This window comes from Cervus canadensis, chromosome 15 (assembly GCF_019320065.1).
Source record: "Cervus canadensis isolate Bull #8, Minnesota chromosome 15, ASM1932006v1, whole genome shotgun sequence".
Lineage (NCBI taxonomy): Eukaryota > Metazoa > Chordata > Mammalia > Artiodactyla > Cervidae > Cervus > Cervus canadensis.
Genome location: NC_057400.1, coordinates 4825331 through 4845337, shown reverse-complemented (window position 1 = coordinate 4845337; position 20007 = coordinate 4825331).

Below are 20007 nucleotides of genomic sequence, written 5' to 3'. Positions count from 1 at the left end.
CTTGGGCTTCCCCTGTGGCTCAGCTGGTAAAGAATCTGCCCGGAATGACGGAGACCTGGGTCTGATCCCTGGGTTGGGAAGATCCCCTGAAGGGAAAGGCTACCCACTCCAGTATTCTGGCCTGGAGAATTCCACGGGCTGTATAGTCCATGGGGTCTCAAAGAGTTGGACATGACTGTGTGACTTGCACTTTCACTTTCCTCTGCCTTTTCTAAATCCAGCTTGAACATCTGGAAGTTCACAGTTCATGTACTGTTGAAGCCTGGCTTGGAGAATTTTGAGCATTACTTTGTGAGATGAGTGCAATTGTACGGTAGTTTGAGCATTCTTTGGCATTGCCTTTCTTTGAGATTTGAATGAATATTGACCTTTTCCAGTCCTGTGGCCACTGCTGAGTTTTCCAAATTTGCTGGCATATTGAATGCAGCACTTTCACAGCATCATCTTTTAGGATTTGAAATAGCTCAGCTGGAATTCCACCACCTCTACTAGCTTTGCTCATAATGAAGCTTCCTAAGGTCCTCTTAACTTCACACTCCAGGATGTTGGGTCTAGGTGAGTGATTATCCTATTGTGGTCATCTAGTCATTGAGATATTTTTTGTATAGTTCTGTGTATTCTTGTCACCTCTTCTTAATATCTTCTGCTTCAGTTAGATCCATACTATTTCTGTCCTTTATTGTGTCCATCTTTGCCTGAAATATTTCCTTGGTATCTCTAATTTTCTTGAAGGGAACTCTAGTCTTTCCCATTCTGTTGTTTTCCTCTATTTCTTTGCATTGATCACTGAGGAAGGCTTTCTTATCTCTCCTTGCTATTCTTTGGAACTCTGCATTCAAATGGGTATATCTTTCTTTTTCTCTTTTGCCTTTCACTTCTCTTGTTTTCTCAGCTATTTGTAAGGCCTCCTCAGACAACCATTTTGCCTTGTATTGCTTTTTCTTGGGGATGGTTTTGATCACTGCCTCCTGTATAATGTTATGAACCTGAGTCCATAATTCTTCAGGCACTCTATCAGATCTAATTAGTCGAATCTATTTGTGACTTCCACTGTATAATTGTAAGGGATTTGACTTAGTACCCCTATAGCTAACTATATTGCTTACTTGTCCCAGTTAGAACAGTTTGAAGTCTGGCAAGTTGAATTTTATTTCTCTGTCTCAATTTTTCATGCATCAAATGAAGAGGAAGAAGCCCTGCTGAACTTCACAGGGATATAAAGTACTTTGAAATGTAAATATAACTATAGATGCATATGTAAAATAAACTATGAACTGCTATGCAAATATCCTAGTAAAGCTATGCATTTTCTTTGAAAGAAAATGAAGGTCCAAAGATTATTTTAATTCACATTTTTAGGAAGCCTATCTTTCAATTAATGTTAGGATTGATATTCTTTGTGAGGAAAATGCTACTCAGATGTAGGTTTCATTGACATGATAGAGGACCCCTGTTCATATCTCCACATAATACAATGGTGCCTTTTCAGAGATGGCTTTGGTTTTACTTTCCAAAGACCACTTGTGTAAGCAGGTGAGAAGAGCAAGATCACAGACCCTCTCTCACTGTGAGCTGATGATATTGTACTTTGGGTGAATTCCATTGTGAATCAGCAAAGACACAGTGGATTGAGTAATTTCAGCAAATCAATGAATCTCTCCCTTGTACCTTGTCCTTCAGTCTTTTTTGCTGATTTCCTCTGAAACATTGTACGTCTGAATTATCCAGACACCTACCCACTTTAATTGTGAATCTCACTGAATACAAACACAACCATCTGTAGCTATAATTATAAAAACTATATACATAAGCTTTGTAACTAGATATATTTCTTTGTAGAATTCCTTGGAGTCACAGAAATAAATTTTGGTTCAAGTATCAGAGATAATCAGGTCTCTAGTGTCTTTGCATATTAATTTAGTGCTAAGCTTTAATTAGAAAACATATGATATTTATTTAGAAGTTTTCTTTCATGCACTTAGGTTATATTAACAACAAGAAATTATTCATTTATGATATATTTAAAAAGTACAAAGCATATATGAAAAAACACTTTGTCATATATATATAGAGCTGTGTTCCCTAAATTTATATGTATTAATAGAAATCCTACCCCACTAGTACCTCAGAATGTGATCTTACTTGAAATAGGATTGTTGCAAATGTAATTAGTTAAAATGATGTCAGCCTGGAGTAGAGTGGGCTCCTACTCAGATATGACTGGTGTCCTGATAAAAGGAGACACTTTGGACGCACACCAGGAGAATGCCATGTGGAAATGAAGGCAGAGACATGACAAGTCTATCAATGTCAGATATTGACAGAAAACCACCAGAAGCTGGGAGAGAAGCAGGAAACAGAGTCTCCTTCCCAGGTTCAGAAGGAACCCACCCTTTGAAACTTTGATCTCTGGCTTCCAGTCTCCAGAAACATGAGACAACGCATTTCTGTTGTGTTAGCCACTCATTCTGTAGTAGTTTGTTAGGCAACTCTAGCAAATTAATAGACTGCAGTATCAGAAGTAGGATGCCCCTGCAGGGGATACCCAAGAATAAGACAGTGGTTTTGGAATTTGTTGATAGAAACTTGAGGTGCATGATTTAAAAAGAAAAAGCCTAGATTGCCTGGGGAAGGGATTTGAAAAAGAACAGAAAATTATATGGGTAAAATTGAATCACTTGGCTGCACACCGGCAACTAGCACATCACTGTTAATCAACGAAGTTGATTTTGTTCAGTCGCCCTGTCGTGTCCGACTCCGCGACTCCATGGACTGCGGCACGCCAGGCCTCCCTGTGCCCCACTATCTCCTGGCATTTGCTCAAGTTCATGTCTATTGAATTCATAATGCCATCCAACCATCTCATCCTCCGTCATCCCCTTCCCCTACGTTCAATCTTTCCCAGCATTAGGGTCTTTTTCAATGAGTCGGCTGTTGGCATCAGGTGGCCAAAGTACTGGGGCTTTAGCATCGGTCCTTCCAATGAATATTCAGGGTTGATTTCCTTTAGGATTGATTGATTTGCTCTGCTTGCTGTCCAAGAGCGTCTGAAGAGTCATCTCCAGCACCACAATTCAGAAACATCAAATTCTTCGGTCCTGAGCCTTCTTTGTGGTCCAGCTCTCACATCCATACATGACTATCGGGAAAACCATGGCTTTGATTATACGGACCTTCATCAGCAAAGTAGTTTCTCTGCATTTTAATATGTCGCCTAGGTTTGTCATAGCTTTTCTTCCAAGGAGCAAGTGTCTTTTAATTTCATGGCTGCAGTCACCATCCATAACAACTTTGGAGCCCCAGAAAATAAAGTCTGTCACTGTTTCCCTCCCCCACCCCCCATCTATTTGTCATGAAGTAATGAAACCAGATGCCATGATCTTCATTTTTTGAATGCTGAGTTTTTTTTTAATTAATTTATTTTAATTGGAGGCTAATTACTTTACAGTATTGTAGTGGTTTTTGCCATACATTCACATGAATCAGCCATGGGTGCACATGTGTTCCCCATCCTGAACCCCCTCCCACCTCCCTCCCCATCCCATCCCTCAGGGTCATCCCAGCGCACCAGCTCTGAGTGCCCTGTCTCATGCATCGAACCTGGACTGATGATCTATTTCACATATGATAATATACATGTTTCAATGCTATTCTCTCAAATCCTCCCACCCTCGCCTTCTCCCACAGAGTCCAAAAGTCTGTTCTATATATCTGTGTCTCTTTTGCTGTCTTACATATAGGGTCATCGTTACTATCTTTCTAAATTCCATATATATGTGTTAATATACTGTATTGGTGTTTTTCTTTCTGACTTACTTCGCTCTGTATAATAGGCTCCAGTTTCATCCACCTCATTAGAACTGATTCAAGTGAATTCTTTTTAATGGCTGAGTAATATTCCATTGTGTATATATACCAAAGCTTCCTTATCCTGAATGCTGAGTTCTAAGCCACCTTTTTCACTTTTCTCTTTCACCTCAAGAGACTATTTAGTTCCTCTTCACTTTCTGCCATAAGGGTGGTATCATCTGCATATATGAGGTTATTGATATTTCTTCTGGCAATCTTGATTCCAGCTTGAGCTTTATCCAGCCTGGTTTTTCACCTTAATACTTAATGATCTAAATTTCCCCTGTGAGTCACGTGACTCTTCACTGCCGCAGCATCCTGAATCCTGCTGATCTTTTGCCCTTATTAGAAGTGGCATTTCATGACTGTCTTACCTCACGGAACTTTCTGTACTTCACTCAGATTTACTAGAGACTCTGACCTAACATTATTTGTGTGTGGATCATTCCTGAGTTGAAACTGGCAGTTATCAGGAGAACATACTATTTCCAATAGACTTTGTCCTTAGAACATAGTTCTTTATCTGAGGTAAAATCAGAATTGACAAGTGAGTGCAATAAGCTTTGCATTTGTCAATTAGCTGAAGAACAGACTCCAAATGAATACAGTTGTCCTTCAGTGTCTGTAGGGGGTTGGTTTCAGGACCCCCATTACATGCTCAAGTCTGTGTTAAAATGGCAAATGTGTGTGCATGCTCAGTCACTTTAGGCATGTCTGACTCTTTGTGACCCTAGGGACCGTAGCCCACTAGGCTCCTCTGTCCATGAGATTCTCCAGGCAAGAATACTGGAGTGGGTTACCATGCCCTCCTCTAGGGGATCTTCCAGACCTGGTGATTGAGCTCACGTCTGCCTGAATTGCAGGGATATTCTTTACCCACTGAGCCAGCTGGGAAGCCCAAAATGGCATAGTTTTCCCATATATGTACATCTTCCCATACACCTTAAATCATCTTTGAATTATTTATAGTACCTGATGTAATGTAAATGATATGTAAATAGTTGTAAATACAATGCAAATGCTATGTAAATAGTTGCCAGTGTGGGGCAACTCTAAGTTTTGCTTTTTGGAAAGTTCTGGAGTTTTTTTTCTTAATATATTTGATCTGAGGTTAGCTGAATCTATGGATGTGAAACTCATGAATATGGGCAGCTGATTGTATACAGATGTCAGTTATGATTTTGGAGTAGTATATGACTCTGAGACACTTTGGAGGAAAAGACCTTTTTGCCTATTATGAAGACCCTATCAAAAATGGTTAGCAAGTTAAGGACCTTATAGTCCATGGGGTCTTAAAGAGTTGGACATGACTGAACGACTTCCACTTTCACTTTCACTTAGATGCATTCCTACCTCTGGAAGAGGTGTCTATTTTAAAGGTTGAGATCCATGAAAAGAGAGAGTATACAAGTTACAGGAAATGCTCTAGCAGATCACCGTGACAAAAACAGCTTTAACCAAGGTAATGATCTTAACTAAACTCTCTAAGTATTTAAACAGGTCATTATAAAATGTCAATGGTTAATCATTGATTTAAGAAAGGAAGAAATGAAAAAAAAATCAGGTTTCACTCTTTGCTCATATAATCTCTGGCACTATCAAGATGGCCACTTGGTGGTACCAGATTATTTCAAATAGATACTAGTTAACTTTCTCCATTAAATTATTTATCATTGGAAAAGACCCTGATGCTGGGAGGGATTGGGGGCAGGAGGAGAAGGGGACGACAGAGGATGAGATGGATGGATGGCATCACTGCCTTGATGGACATGGGTTTGAGTAAACCCTGGGAGTTGGTGATGGACAGGGAGGCCTGGCGTGCGGCGATTCATGGGGTCACAAAGAGTCGGACATGACTGAGTGACTGAACTGAACAGAACTGATGGTACAAATGGGTTACACCTCAAATCAACATCTATGGGGAAACTTTCAAAAGACTGCTGAGTTTGTTTTGAGGTCACATGTCATCTCTCAAGAACATAATCCTGGAAATACCATAAAGGGACACAGCCAGATACTAAAACCTCAGGGTCCTTTGAACACCTTCAGATGAATTTGATCAGATTATAGCCTCCATGGGATTTGATTATATTTTAGTTATTGTATATTTATTGTCAGGGTGGGTTGAAGCAGTCCCTTGTCAAAAACTACAGAATTTACAGTAGTGAAACAACTGCTTGATTTTGTGTTTTAACCTGGGAATACCAACTTTTATATTAAGTTACTGAAGCACATAGTTTCTGGGAACAATTATAGAAAAACTCTGTGAGCCTTTATCTGTTATTCAATAACTATATTACTCTTACCATGTGTGATCACCTGGAATGATTGAAAAGGACTATAGTTTCCTTAAAACTAAAGTGAACAAAAATTTCAGGAGTCCTTGAGCTCCTTTGGCCAAAGTTCTTCTGAAATATACCTTCTGGCCATAAAGTCCACTCCTCCTAGAACACATTAGTCCTCTCTCTATTAATTGGTAGCTGGAAGTCCTATGCACTTAAGATTTTTACTTCCAATACTAGACTCTGCCACACTGAACACAGATACAGCAAGACATTGTAAGAAATTCATCATGTACTATACCTGGGCTATCACCAATAGGTTAGCTTATCTTTCCACAATATATTCCTGGACAGTCTCTTCAGTCTTTGACCATGAGATTTCATATATTGAAAGAGACATCAGAGAAAAACTGTTCTTGAGTCATGTTGTAAAGAATCATATCATGTTCTGTGAACAACAAATACAGCAGTGCAGCTACAGGGAGCCAAGCTTTGGGTTCACATTTCAGAACTCCACACGACTGGAAGGCTACTCCACTGTAGATTCTTAGAGACCCTCCGTAAGGAGCGGATCTTTAGGAGCAGACAGCCAGTCTAAGATCTTTGGAACAAGTACATGACTTCAGATAGTGGAAAGCTTCACTCCATGATTTGGGTCAAGGCTTATCTTTAATTCCTGTATTGTTTTTCATCTGTTCACTTATAATCATCTTATTTTCTTTAGACCCCTGGTTGTCGCTGACCCATAGTGGCCTCTTTTCTTTCCTCTTTCTTATAACTGCTTACTCTGAACCTACTCATTTAAACACCATTCTTAGATTACCCCAAATAGTAGCCACTGCCCTCAATCTTGCTCACTGCTGGATATGCCGTCCACGATCAAATCTGGACTGTTGGATATGATCCCCTTGATAAAATTGTCTGGGCAATACTTGTTTCATCAAATGAGACAATCAAAGCTGTTGGCGTTTCCACTTGCACCAATATGGACAATTGACCCTAAACAAGTTAACTTATGACTTTGTTAGCGTTTGTCTCTCCCAGAAAAATAGCTATTTATTGCATTCAACTTATCGGACCCTAAGAAACTCTAAATTTGAATTCATCAAACTTTGTAGGGGGATAAGCCAAAGCCCACATGAAAGACACTAAAAGAGGTCTCTATTGGTCAAACATAACCCAGCTAATGTAAAGCTTTGGTTCCAATCTCATGTCATAAAAACTCCTTTTTTCCCTGATCTCTATGTGCCCCTACTGGATGCTATTTCTTCTCTGGCCATAATGTTTTGTCCTGTTTGCTTCTGATTAGTACCTCATGCGCTTTAGAAATAACATTATTATACTTGTATGTACACAAAGGCTCTATTTCGATAAATCCTCAGGGCTCAAAGTTCTGACTCAAATGTGGGCTCCAAAATGAAGCCACCCCCCACACACTCTACCTGGAGGAATTGCTGTCTTGTGTCCGTGAACATCAGAGCCGTGTTCCCCATGGGCATTCTGCAGAGGTCACTGATGGTACCACCTCTGCCTAGATGGAATACAGATTGGTCTCAACTCACGAATGTGAGTGCCAGTGGACAGTTATACTGCTCTATATGTTTTTGTCGGCTAGTTGTGGCGGAGCCTCTGCCATTGCTGGTAGCTTGCCCTGTACTTGAGCCAATGAAATGCGCAGGGTGGAGCAGGCTCTGCGTTGCCTTAAGGAAAAAGCTACATGGCTCCCTAAAGCTGATGTTCATGGCCCAGAAGGCATTTGTTCTCGGTCTGGGTTGGACAATTTGGATTCCCAGTTCTGAAACATTTTACAAGTACTATCAATTGTCCTTACTTTCGTCTTGATGCTGATCTGTTGCATTCTATCCAGAGTCATAAATGCATCTATGCAGCTATTCTCTTGTCAGAGGATCATGATAAAGACACAGCAAAAAGGTCAAGAAGATCTCACATTACAGTTGACTATGGAGAAAACATACATTCAATAAATGGGGACCATCTGGTTCTCTAGACTGCTCTGCCTTTGTCAACTTCTCACAAGTGAGAAATTGACTGAAAGGGGGAACTGATAGGCTGAATATACAAATGGACAATGTTTGACCATATATAGTCAACTGTGAGACAGCAGCGGCAACCAGTCCCAGAAGCCCGACCACAACCTGTGTAACAATGGTCTCCAAATATTCAGAGCTGCGTCAATGACTGACAGCTTCTCCATTTTTACCCCCACCCCGACCTTTTTCCAATTCAGGACCAACGCCTCGAATCACTTACGTCAGACGCCTCACTCTGGTTAGCCCACCTCTACTTCCCTGTGGCAACAACCTCCCATCAGGGCATATCTGAAGTCTCCCCTATTTTTCACTGCAAAACTTTCCTGCTCCCAAGTCTGCCTTTGAGTCTCTGCCAAACAGGTGATAGTGACTGACTCCTCCTCTGCAGAAAGTTCTGAATAAACAGACTGTTCTCAGTTGCATGGTCTTATTTATTGCCACACTTCTTAGCTATAAGGAATAAAGGGCGATATCCCTAATTAAGAATAATGTGCATATGGGTTGGGGGAGGAGAAAATTCTGGGTAGGAGAGAGTAGATAAGATTAGTCTGATTTAGTACAAGAGAGAAATAGAGAATATTTTCAGAGCTGTATTTTTTAACTTTCAAGTAATAACCTTTCTCTGGCCATTGTCTGACACATGGTAGACAATTATTAAATGTTTTTTGACTGAATGAGTCTATGGAAGCTGATTCTCCTCCATCCCCACAGCAACATCCTCAGAGCTCCCACAGTTTCAAAGATATTATTGAGCTGGACAGTTGGCCTTGGGGTAGAACTGTGACTAGAGGAAATTGGTTTAATGCTTGTCCTTTCAACCTTTCCTTTGGCACTAAGGCTATGTTCTCTTTTTCTAGGACCCCTTGGTTAAAAATGTTGTTATTTATTATTAGATTCCTTTTATTCAGGGGAAAGATCCTGTATATTTTTGAGGGCAGAACTGTATTTTATTCCGAGGAAATTATGCAAGAGATATTTTCAAATTGCTCAAGTGCTAGCATTATGGTTTTGGAGGATACAGATTTACTCCTATGGCAAAAAATTGTAAAGATTTAAGTAGGTTTTAGTAAATTAGGCAGTGTAAAATGTTGGTGAAAGTTGTGATTTTATGATAGAATATCTTCATGGAGATGGTCCATCTGGCTGGACCAATGGAGTCGTGGCCCCAGACAGGTGTGATGTGCACGAACCCACCTGGGACTTTCGGTAATTTTTTTTCTCCCCCTGACTTTTTCCTCTAATCATTCCTCGCTCCTTTTTTATTGTGACAGTTCGTAACCAACTTAAAAATATGCATGCCTACATATGCACACACAAAGGCACACACACACACTTTTCTCTAAATGGGGAACATCGTCGACTTTCTTGACTTTGGTCTGCTCTCTCCGTGGCTTACTTTCGTGACAATGTGCACCTACCTCTCTTTTCTATCATTTGTCTCAGTTGCAATATTATACTTATTATACTTATTTTATTATACTTTGATCAGTAGAATGGAAGAACTATGTCTGTTTTTGTTCATGGCTTGGCTCAGTAAATATTAACTGAATTAATGGAATAGAAGTATTGAAATAATCTAATAACCTGTTTTCACATCCCTCTCATCATTAGTTAGTGTTGATTTCTTAGAACCCAGGGTTAAGGCTGACTCATATTGGACCCTTAGTAGACAACTTTGTTGAAATGGAATGGTTGTCCTGTATCAATGATCTGTCCTGTATCATTGTATCATCCCTGGGGGAAGCATGGGCCAAACCAAGGACAAAGCGCCTGAGTGAGGAGAAGCAGATAAGAAATTACAAGGAGTACCTGTGGCTCTATCAGCACAACCTGCTCTATTTCTTGCAGAAGATGAGTGACTAAACCAAGGGTTAATTCACCTTTGGTGGCACTGGATTTATTGTCCTTTTGGTTTCTTAGGCCAGTTGATAGTTGGATTAGTAATTTAGTAAGGAAGTGAGAAGTTCTTATTGCAATGTAGTGAAAAAAACTGATATAAGCATCAGAGACCTTGATTCTTCTATTTTCTCTTTAGCTAAAGATGGGCAAACATGTTTTACTCTCTCGGCTGCAATTTTCTCAGCTTAAAATTAGGCTTTGGGAACAGAAATTCTCTTAAATTTCTAACACAAAAATTCTGTGTTTTATAAAATAAGGGAGGATGTTATGTTTGGATTTTTATTTATTTTGCTTATTTCAGCCACACATTCTTGCAAGTTTTGTCTCATATTCTGAAAAAGCTGAGCACTCCTGAAAGAATATATTTATAAGGCAGAATAATGCTGACTTAAACTATGGCCAAGAAAACTTAAATGCAATAAGATTCTCTATTTTTATATCCAACTGGTCACCCCAGGCTAACTTATAACAATGATTTTTTACTTCTCATGAAGACATTTGTCAATTTATGGTACTCTGCCTTTGTTCTTTAATTATTTCAGTCTGGTGTATCTTATGTGTATATTATGAATTATTTTTTCTAACCCACTAGGAAGACATGGTGTCGTGTATGGGCCTGTGTGTCAGACACACCTAGGTTCAAATACCGGCTGTAATACTGACTAGCTGACTTATCAGGACAATTTATTTCTCAGCTATTATCCCCATTACTTTCTCTAATAAAGGATGATGAAGATGACATCAATGTAATGATATCATCAGCCATTATGATGACATCATATTGTAATCTTTGCAAGGATTAAATGCAATAATGTGGAGCAGAATGAGTTCCCTCAATTAACACACGCACTCCCCTTTCTACTGTGTTCGGGAGGCTTCTTGAATCAAACAGCTTTTTCTTTTTGTAAATACTACACCCCTATTATCAGCAATTTTTAGAATAGGAGTTTAATATGGGCTGATGGTTGGAGTGGACGACTACTCAATACCTAGAAGGAACATTGCTTTGAAGAATGTTTTCTTAGCTATTAAAACAAACAAATTGAGAGATGATGGTGGCTTGGAACAGGGTTAGGTTTAGGGTTAGGGCGTTGAAGGGAGTGAGAAGTAGTTGGTTGGAGATGTATGTTGGTAGGGCCAACAGAACTTTCAGATCAATTTTTTAAGGAGAGAAAAATTTTTAAGGAAAGAGAGAAGTCAAGGATGGTTCCAAGATTTTTGTTCCCTGTAAGTAGAAGGAACTGAAATAAATTGAGTTGGAGCTAAAAAAGAATGCTTTCAAAAAAAAAAAAAAAAAAAGAATGCTTTCATTCGTTCAGGGGAATTTGAAGGGGGATCAAGCCAATGCAGTGTAAATGTCATGGAAACACAGAAGACCAAAGACTTCTTGTGAAGGGTAAAATACAATAGAGACTGCTCCCAAGAGAGAACGAAAGGCTGTTGTCCCATTAAAATGCCTCTCCTCTGGCTCATCTCTGCAAGGTAGGAAAATTCTAATAATGCACATTGCTACTGCTGCTGCTAAGTCACTTCAGTCGTGTCCGACTAGGTGCGACCCCATAGAAGGCAGCCCACCAGGCTCCCTCATCCCTGGGATTCTCCAGGCAAGAACACTGGAGTGGGTTGCCATTTCCTTCTCCAATGCATGAAAGTGAAAAATGAAAGTGAAGTCGCTCAGTTGTGTCCGACTCTTAGTGACCCCATGGACTGCAGTCTACCAGGCTCCTCTGTCCATGGGATTCTTCAGGCAAGAGTACTGGAGTGGGGTGCCATTGACTTCTCCGATAATGCACATGATTTCCTGGTAAATCATGATGGAAATGTTGCAGATTTTTGTGCATGAGGACTGAAAGGATTCATCATGGTTTATTCCATGACAATTAACACCAAAGAGAGTAATAACAGTGCGCTGTTTATTAGTATCCTCAACATTCTCATATGGTAGACAGAATCCCCACAGGCTTGCTAAAGGTACCTAAGCCATAAAACCTTTACACAATAATGTTTGACTGTATCTGTGCTGTATTCTAGCGGTTGTGTAAGTGGTCTGGTTCTTAAATCTCCTCAAAGACTATCAGACATGCAATCAAAGGCCTCTGGAAATATCTTTTCAGAATAGATGACCACCAATCAGCAAATACCTGTTCAGTTCAGTTCAGTTGCTCAGTTGTGTCTGACTCTGCAAGCCCATAAACTGCAGCACACTAGGCTTCCCTGTCCATCACCAGCTCCCGGAGTTTGCCCAAACTCATGTCCATTGAGTCAGTGATGCTGTCCAACCATCTCACCCTCTGTTGTCTCTTTCTCCTCCTGCTCTCAATCTTTCCCAGCATCACGGTCTTTTCCAATGAGTCAGCTGTTTGCATCAGGTGGCCAAAGCACTGGAGTTTCAGCTTCAGCATCAGTCCTTCCAATGAACACCCAGGACTGATCTCCTTTTGGATGGACTGTTTGGATCTCCTTGCAGCCCAAGGGACTCTCAAGAGTCTTCTCCAACACCACAGTTCAAAAGCATCAATTCTTCAGTGCTCAGCTTTCTTTATAGTCCACCTCTCACATCCAGGCATGACCACTGGAAAAACCATAGCCTTGACTAGATGGGCCTTTGTTGACAAAGTAATGTCTCTGCTTTTTAATATACTGTCTAGGTTGGTCATAACTTTCCTTTCAAGGAGTAAGAATCCTTTAATTTCATGGCTGCAATCACCATCTGCAGTGATTTTGGAGCCCGGAAAAATAAAGTCAGCCACTGTTTCCACGGTTTCCCCATCTATTTCCCATGAAGTGATGGGACCAGATGCCATGATCTTAGTTTTCTGAATGTTGAGCTTTAAGCCAACTTTTTCACTCTCCTCTTTCACTTTCATCAAGAGGCTCTTTAGTTCTTCACTCTCTGCCATAAGGGTGGTGTCATCTGCATATCTGAGGTTACTGATATTTCTCCCAGCAATCTTGATTCCAGCTTGTGCTTCTTCCAGCCCAGCGTTTCTCATGATGTACTCTGCATATAAGTTAAATAAGCGGGGTGACAATATATAGCCTTGACGTACTCCTTTTCCTATTTGGAACCAGTCTGTTGTTCCATGTCCAGTTCTAACTGTTGCTTCCTGACCTGCATACAGGTTTCTCAAGAGGCAGTCAGGTGGCCTGGTATTCCCATCTCTTTCAGAATTTTCCACAGTTTATTGTGATGCACATAGTCAAAGGCTTTGGCATAGTCAATAAAGCAGAAATAGATGTTTTTCTGGAATTCTCTTGCTTTTTCAATGATCCAGTGGATGTTGGCAATTCGATCTCTGGTTCCTCTGCCTTTTCTAAAACCAGCTTCAACATCTGGAAGTTCACAGTTCACATATTGTTGAAGTCTGGCTTGGAGAATTTTAAGCATTACTTTCCTAGTGTGTGAGATGAGTGTAATTGTGCGGTAGTTTGAGCATTCTTTGGCATTGCCTTTCTTTGGTATTGGAATGAAAACTGACGCTTTCCAGTCCTGTGGCCACTGCTGAGTTTTCCAAATTTGCTGACATTGAGTGAAGCACTTTCACAGCATCATCTTTCAGGATTTGAAATAGCTCAACTGGAGTTCCATCACCTCCACTAGCTTTGTTCGTAGTGATGCTTCCTAAGGCCCACCTGACTTCACATCCCAGGATGTCCGGCTCTAGGTGAGTGATCCCACCATCGTGATTATCTGAGTCATGAAGATCTTTTTTGTAGAGATCTTCTGTGTATTCTTGCCACCTCTTCTTAATATCTTCTGCTCCTGTTAGGTTCCTACCATTTCTGTCCTTTATTGAGCCCATCTTTGCATGAAATGTTCCCTTGGTATCTCTAATTTTCTTGAAGAGATCTTTAGTCTTTCCCATTCTATTGTTTTCCTCTATTTCTTTGCATTGATCACTGAGGAAGTCTTTCTTATCTCTCCTTGCTATTCTTTGGAACTCTGCATTCAGATGGGTTTATCTTTCCTTTTCTCCTTTGCCTTTCACTTCTCTTGTTTTCTCAGCTACTTGTAAGGCCTCCTCAGACAGCCATTTTGCTTTTTTGCATTTCTTCTTCTTGGTGATGGTCTTGATCCCTGTCTCCTGTACAGTGTCACGAACCTCCGTCCATAGTTTATCAGGCACTCTGTCTATCAGATCTAGTCCTTTAAATCTATTTCTCACTTCCACTGTATAGTCATAAGGGATTTTATTTACTTGTTTACTTGAAATACTTGTTACTCATGTAAATTTCAAAAGACTTAGTCCTGGACCTAAGGAGTCCAGGTAGGAGTAGGTGTGGATGAAGTACACCAGGTTCTTCAAATTAACAAATGACACAGAAAGTCAGGTTGGGGCTAGGCACACAAAAAGGCCAAAATTCAAACTGAACTTCCCCTTTTAGGCTTTATTTCATTTTACTTTAATTGGATCTCTAATGAAACTCACTGTTTGGTTAACTCCTAAAGAACATGTATTAATGCACTGAAAATGAACAGAGAGAAATGTTAAAACATTTTCAACAATGAACCTGGGATGACAACATTTTATTACATTTAAGGGACTGTCGATCATTTTCTCTCTCTCCTTCCCTCCCCCAGTTTCATTCTTCCTCCTTTTCCCTTCTCTTTTGTCTTCACTTTTTCTTCTTCTCAAGTTTGAGATCTGCTTTTTTCCTTGTCAAATGAATAACTGTATCACAAAATACAGCAGTTCTTAGGCAGAAAGGAATTTCAGGATGTCACCAGATCACAGACCGTAGTTTCAGATCTGATTGCCCCTGAAAGACCCTTAGATAATTGCTTTTCTGGTTCTTAGATCTTACTGCCTCACTCTCAGCATAAGCCGTAATGAGAGGAGGTAAATTTCTTAAGGGGAGAAAGTCTACAAAGATGACCTTGCTTTAGGTTATACAGAAAGGCCCATTTCTGGAATTATAGAGGAAGATTTGATGCCCGCTATCCATGCATGTATGAAGCAATAAGCACATGTAACAGTCTCATGATTCCAAAGCTTTGGGTATAATACATGGAGTGATTTATCCCATTATAAACCATAATTGACCCTCTCTTTTTATTTCTTCCCAACTGCAAGAATAGTGCTCATTGGGAAAAGATGAGTATTTTATCCCATTTTAGCATACTCAGACAGAGCAATGCAATGTAGACTATGATTCAAATTGAGTAGTTTCCATGTAAAAATGGCACATATCATACTATCACATCCCTGATACGTTAAAGTGTGTGTGTGTCAAATGAAAGATTCTGTCCTGGGTAATAAACAAGAATTTGCAGAGGACTTGGCTGAGGCTGTGGGCAAAGACTCAAAGAACTGCAAGTTTCGTTTTGGCCTGTGGAATCTTGTTATACTCCCACGATATTAAACTTCTGTAATGAAGGATGACAAATTGATCAGAGGAAGGGAGGTATTGTGCTTACAAAGAGGTGGCAAATGAGCACAGTCTTTGAAGCTGATCAGGGCAGGCTGAAAGCTTCCCTGCCACTGGAGGGCAGGCAAATCATTTACCCTTCTGAGCAACAGTTTCCATATCTGTCAAAGGAGCATGCTAATTTCTGTGGTTACACTTAATGTAGGGAAGCATGGGACATAGGCAATAATATATTTGTTACAGTTAAGAAAGAGGTGAATGCAGAGTATCAGCTAAATTGCAGGGCAAGTTAAAACTGCATAAGATTCCTGTGTGATACCATTTATGTGCAATTGATTTGATCATTTAAGTAATATTTACCTAATAAAATACAGCCTTTTCTCACACAAGTAAATTCATAAGGCAAAGCTTAGCCAGATTCCATCTGCATGTTTTGAAAACATTTTGTAATTCTGAGCACTCTTATAACTGCTTAGGAAAGGAGGTGGAATGCTGGAGGCCAACTTCCTGGCTTCAAGTCTTTTTTTTATTCTTTTATCTTACAGGTTATTACAAAATATTGAGTATAGTTCCCCGTGCAATGGAGTGGGTCCTCACTGGTTATTGATTTTGTTTATAATAGTGTGTATTTGATACGCAGTCTCTTAATTTCTCCCCCGTCACCTTCTGCTTTGGTTATCATGTTTATTTTCTATGTCTGTGAGTCTCTTTTTGTTTGGTATATAAGCTCATCTGTATCTTTTTCTTAGATTCCACATATAAGCCATATCATAGAAGATGGGATGTATACACACACACACACACACACACACACACACACAAACTGAAATATTGCTCAGCTATAGAAAAGAATGAAATAATGCCATGCAGCAATTTTGATGGGCCTAGAGATTATCATACTAAGCGAAGTAAGCTAGACAGAAAAAGACAATTTATTCCTTTAAATGTCAAACGTAGCTGAGATATATCCATATCCAAAGTCTCTAGCATTAGAAAAGATATTTTGGATGCTTTATCAGATCATAAATATTAAGATTGGTTTGGCAATGATTGGAGAGCTAGGAACTGATTGCTTAGAAACATTACACCTTTGCTGCCTAAAATATTAAATTGGCTTCATACAGAAGGAAACACTCCAATGAGCCAAGTGTTAGGTATAGGGTGGGCTCTCGATGCAGAGAACAGATGGAAAACAACAAGGCCAAAGACTATCAGTGTCTTGCTGGTATTCTGGACTTGTATATAGAATCATCAGTTGCTCATGCATATAAGATTATGTCCCTTGAGAGTTGAAACAGGAAGTGTTCTCAATTAAGCTAAAGATAGAAAGATCAGTACTTACTGGAGAAGACATTTTGTGGATATCCTCAACTAAATTTCAGTGGTTTATAACTATATATTTAATTTCCTTCCACAGAATCTAGTAAACAGCTATAATACCTTGGAGTCTCACAAGTATTTTATGACAAAAACAGCTCATGAGATAAATAAAAAATATGAAGCCTATAGAATAGACTACACTTTCACTAACATCTTTAATTTTTGAAAAATTGGCTCAGTTCCCACCCTTTAATGATCTAGAATTTCCAGTAAATCCTGGAAAAACTTGAGAATATTGTGAGAGCAAAAAATATTTAAGGAAAGAGACATTCCACATCACGTAAAGATGCACATAAAGCCTCGATTGCTATGTGCATCCTTGGTCCCACCTACTGCTGCCACCCAGACGTGTTTTGTATTTTCCTGAGACTGACTTTGTCTGCATTCCTTTGACCCCAGTTGTAGGTGTATTCTGAATCTCTGTGTCTTCCGTTAAGGCTTCTACTAACCATTCACCAGGAAAATACTGCCCCCCCAAACTATTTTTAGAATTCTCTTGTTTTCACAGATAAGACTCATTGTCCTTAAATTGAAGTCTGTTTTCTGCACTTACTCTCTGACCAGATGCCTTCTTTTTTTTTTTCATTTATTTTTATTAGTTGGAGGCTAATTACTTTACAATATTGTAGTGGTTTTTGCCATACATTGACACGAATCAGCCATGGATTTACATGTGTTCCCCGTCCCGATCCCCCCTTCCGCCTCCCTCCCCGTGCCATCCCTCTGGGTGTTCCCAGTGCACCAGTCCTGAGCACTTGTCTCCTGCATCAGATGCCTTCTTTAGTTGACCTACAGGTTCAACTGATGCTGAGTCTACTTAGATTGCAAGAAGTTTTTCCCTTTGGTGGTGGTTATGCAAATGTATAATTGAAGTTTAATAAATCTCAATGATGAAAGAGATACCTTGGTATTTTTCTGTAACAGGATTTATCTTTTTTTGTTTATTTTAATTGGAGGATGATTACTTTACAATATTGTGATGGTTTTTCCCATACATCAATATGAATCAGCCATAAGTATACGTGGAATTTATCCTTATAACTTTGAAACTGAAGACCATACCCCCAAAATATAAGATGAATATTTGTGATTTGCAAAAAACAGCTGTTCATGGGCACTGTACACTCCTTTCTATTTTATTCTCCTCCCTTTTTACTTTATTTTCACATTTCCCTTTGGAAATATCAAAGAGTGATTGAAAAAAATGGTATTGGTTTTCTTAGAGATAATGAAATTTTAATTTGCTGTTATAAATAAATAAAGGAGAAAATAGATTCATGAAATAAAGAGCTGCTAGCAACCCATTTTCCATGTGTTTTTGTTCCCTGTTGCATGATGGAGAAGTTTGTATACACATGTACAAAAATGCTGTTATCTTAGAGATTGTTATTTTGTCTCCATTTTCATAGGAGAAAAACAATCCTTTTTAGAAAATTTAATATTGGGTAGATAAATCTCTATAAATCATCAAATTGGTTGGATCTTGCTCTAAGGCTTCAAATAATTATGCATGAAAATAATTCCTAATGATTGCATAATAAAAATGTAGCTTCTCTCCCTACCCTGATCCTGGTCTCACTTACAAATAACCATGACCCCATGGAGTAGGTTCTTGTGAACATTTCTAGAAATGTTCTTTGCATGGGTGCCCACAAGCATACATACACATATTTTATCTACCTCTTTTTAGGGATAAACACATTGTTCTAGATAGATTAATTGTTCCAGTTTAGATTTTCTTAACCTATAGAAAATATAGACGTACTTAATGCTTCTTGAAAAATTATTACGGGATACCAGAGTATATTCATATGTATCCCATATACTAGGTAACAATTGCTAGAAAATTATGGCAACAGATGCACTGCCTGTTTTTATAAACAAAGTTTTACTGGAACACAGACACATTCATTTACTTACATGTTAGTGATGGCTGCTTTCTAATGGCAATGGCAGAGCTGAGTAGTTGTAACAAAGATTGCATGGCCCACAAGCCTTAAATATTTACCATCTGGCCCTTTAACAAACTGTTTTCAACTCTTCAGTAAGATTTAATAGGCTCAGTTGCTAATTTGTGTCCAACTCTTTGTGACGCTATGGACTGTAGCTGGCCAGGCTCTTCTGTCCACGGAATTTCCCAGGCAAGAATACTGCAGTGGATTGCCATTTCCTTCTCTAGGATTTAATATAGCAGGTTATGATATGATATATAATAGAATGACATGACACATAGAAAAGAACGCATAAGTATGGCTTGACGAACTCTAAATAATAAAATGAACAAATCTGTGTCACCAGCTTCCAGGCCAAGAAACAGTATTGCCAGTACCCTCTCATGGCAGCTTCTGTCAACACTGACAATAGTTCTTTATAACTGTCTTATAATATTCCATTATTTGAGTCTACCTTAATTTGTTAAACATTTTCCTATTCATAGGCATATTGTTCAGTCATTATGTTGGACTGCTTGTGACTCCATGGACCGAAACACCCTAGTCTTCCCTGTCCATTAACATCTTCCAGAGTTTGCTCAAACTTTTGTCTATTGAGTTGGTGATGCCATCCACCCATCTCATCCACTCTGTTATCCCCTTCTCCTGCCTTCAATCTTTCCCAGCATCAGGGTTTTTCCAATGAGTTGGCTCTTTGCATTAGGTGGCCAAAATATAGAAAGTTTTTTTCTTATTATCCCATCTTTACACATATTTTCTTGCACCTTGGAAGCCAAAGAATTGATGTTTTTGAACAGTGGTGCTGGAGAAGACTCTTGAGAGTCATTTCAATAGCAAAGAGATCAAACCAGTCAATCTTAAAAGAAATAAATCCTGAATATGCTTTGAAAGGACTGAGGCTGAGACTGAAGATCCAGTACTTTGGAATGACTCTGTGATATCTAGATCCAGAAGATTCCCCCAAACAAACTCCCTCAACCATTAAGCAATCACTGCTCATCCTCCCCTCACCCAGCCCCTGGCAACCACTCATCTGCTCTTTGTCTCTATTGCTTTGCCTATTCTGGGCATTTATTACAAATGGAATCACACAGTGTGGCCTTTTGTGTCTGGCCCCTTTTTCTTAGCATACAACCCAGTGATTCAACTACTGGTTGTATACACAGGTATTCAAAAAAGCTTGTAACAAAAATTCATAACAGCATCATTATGTCCCATAGCCCA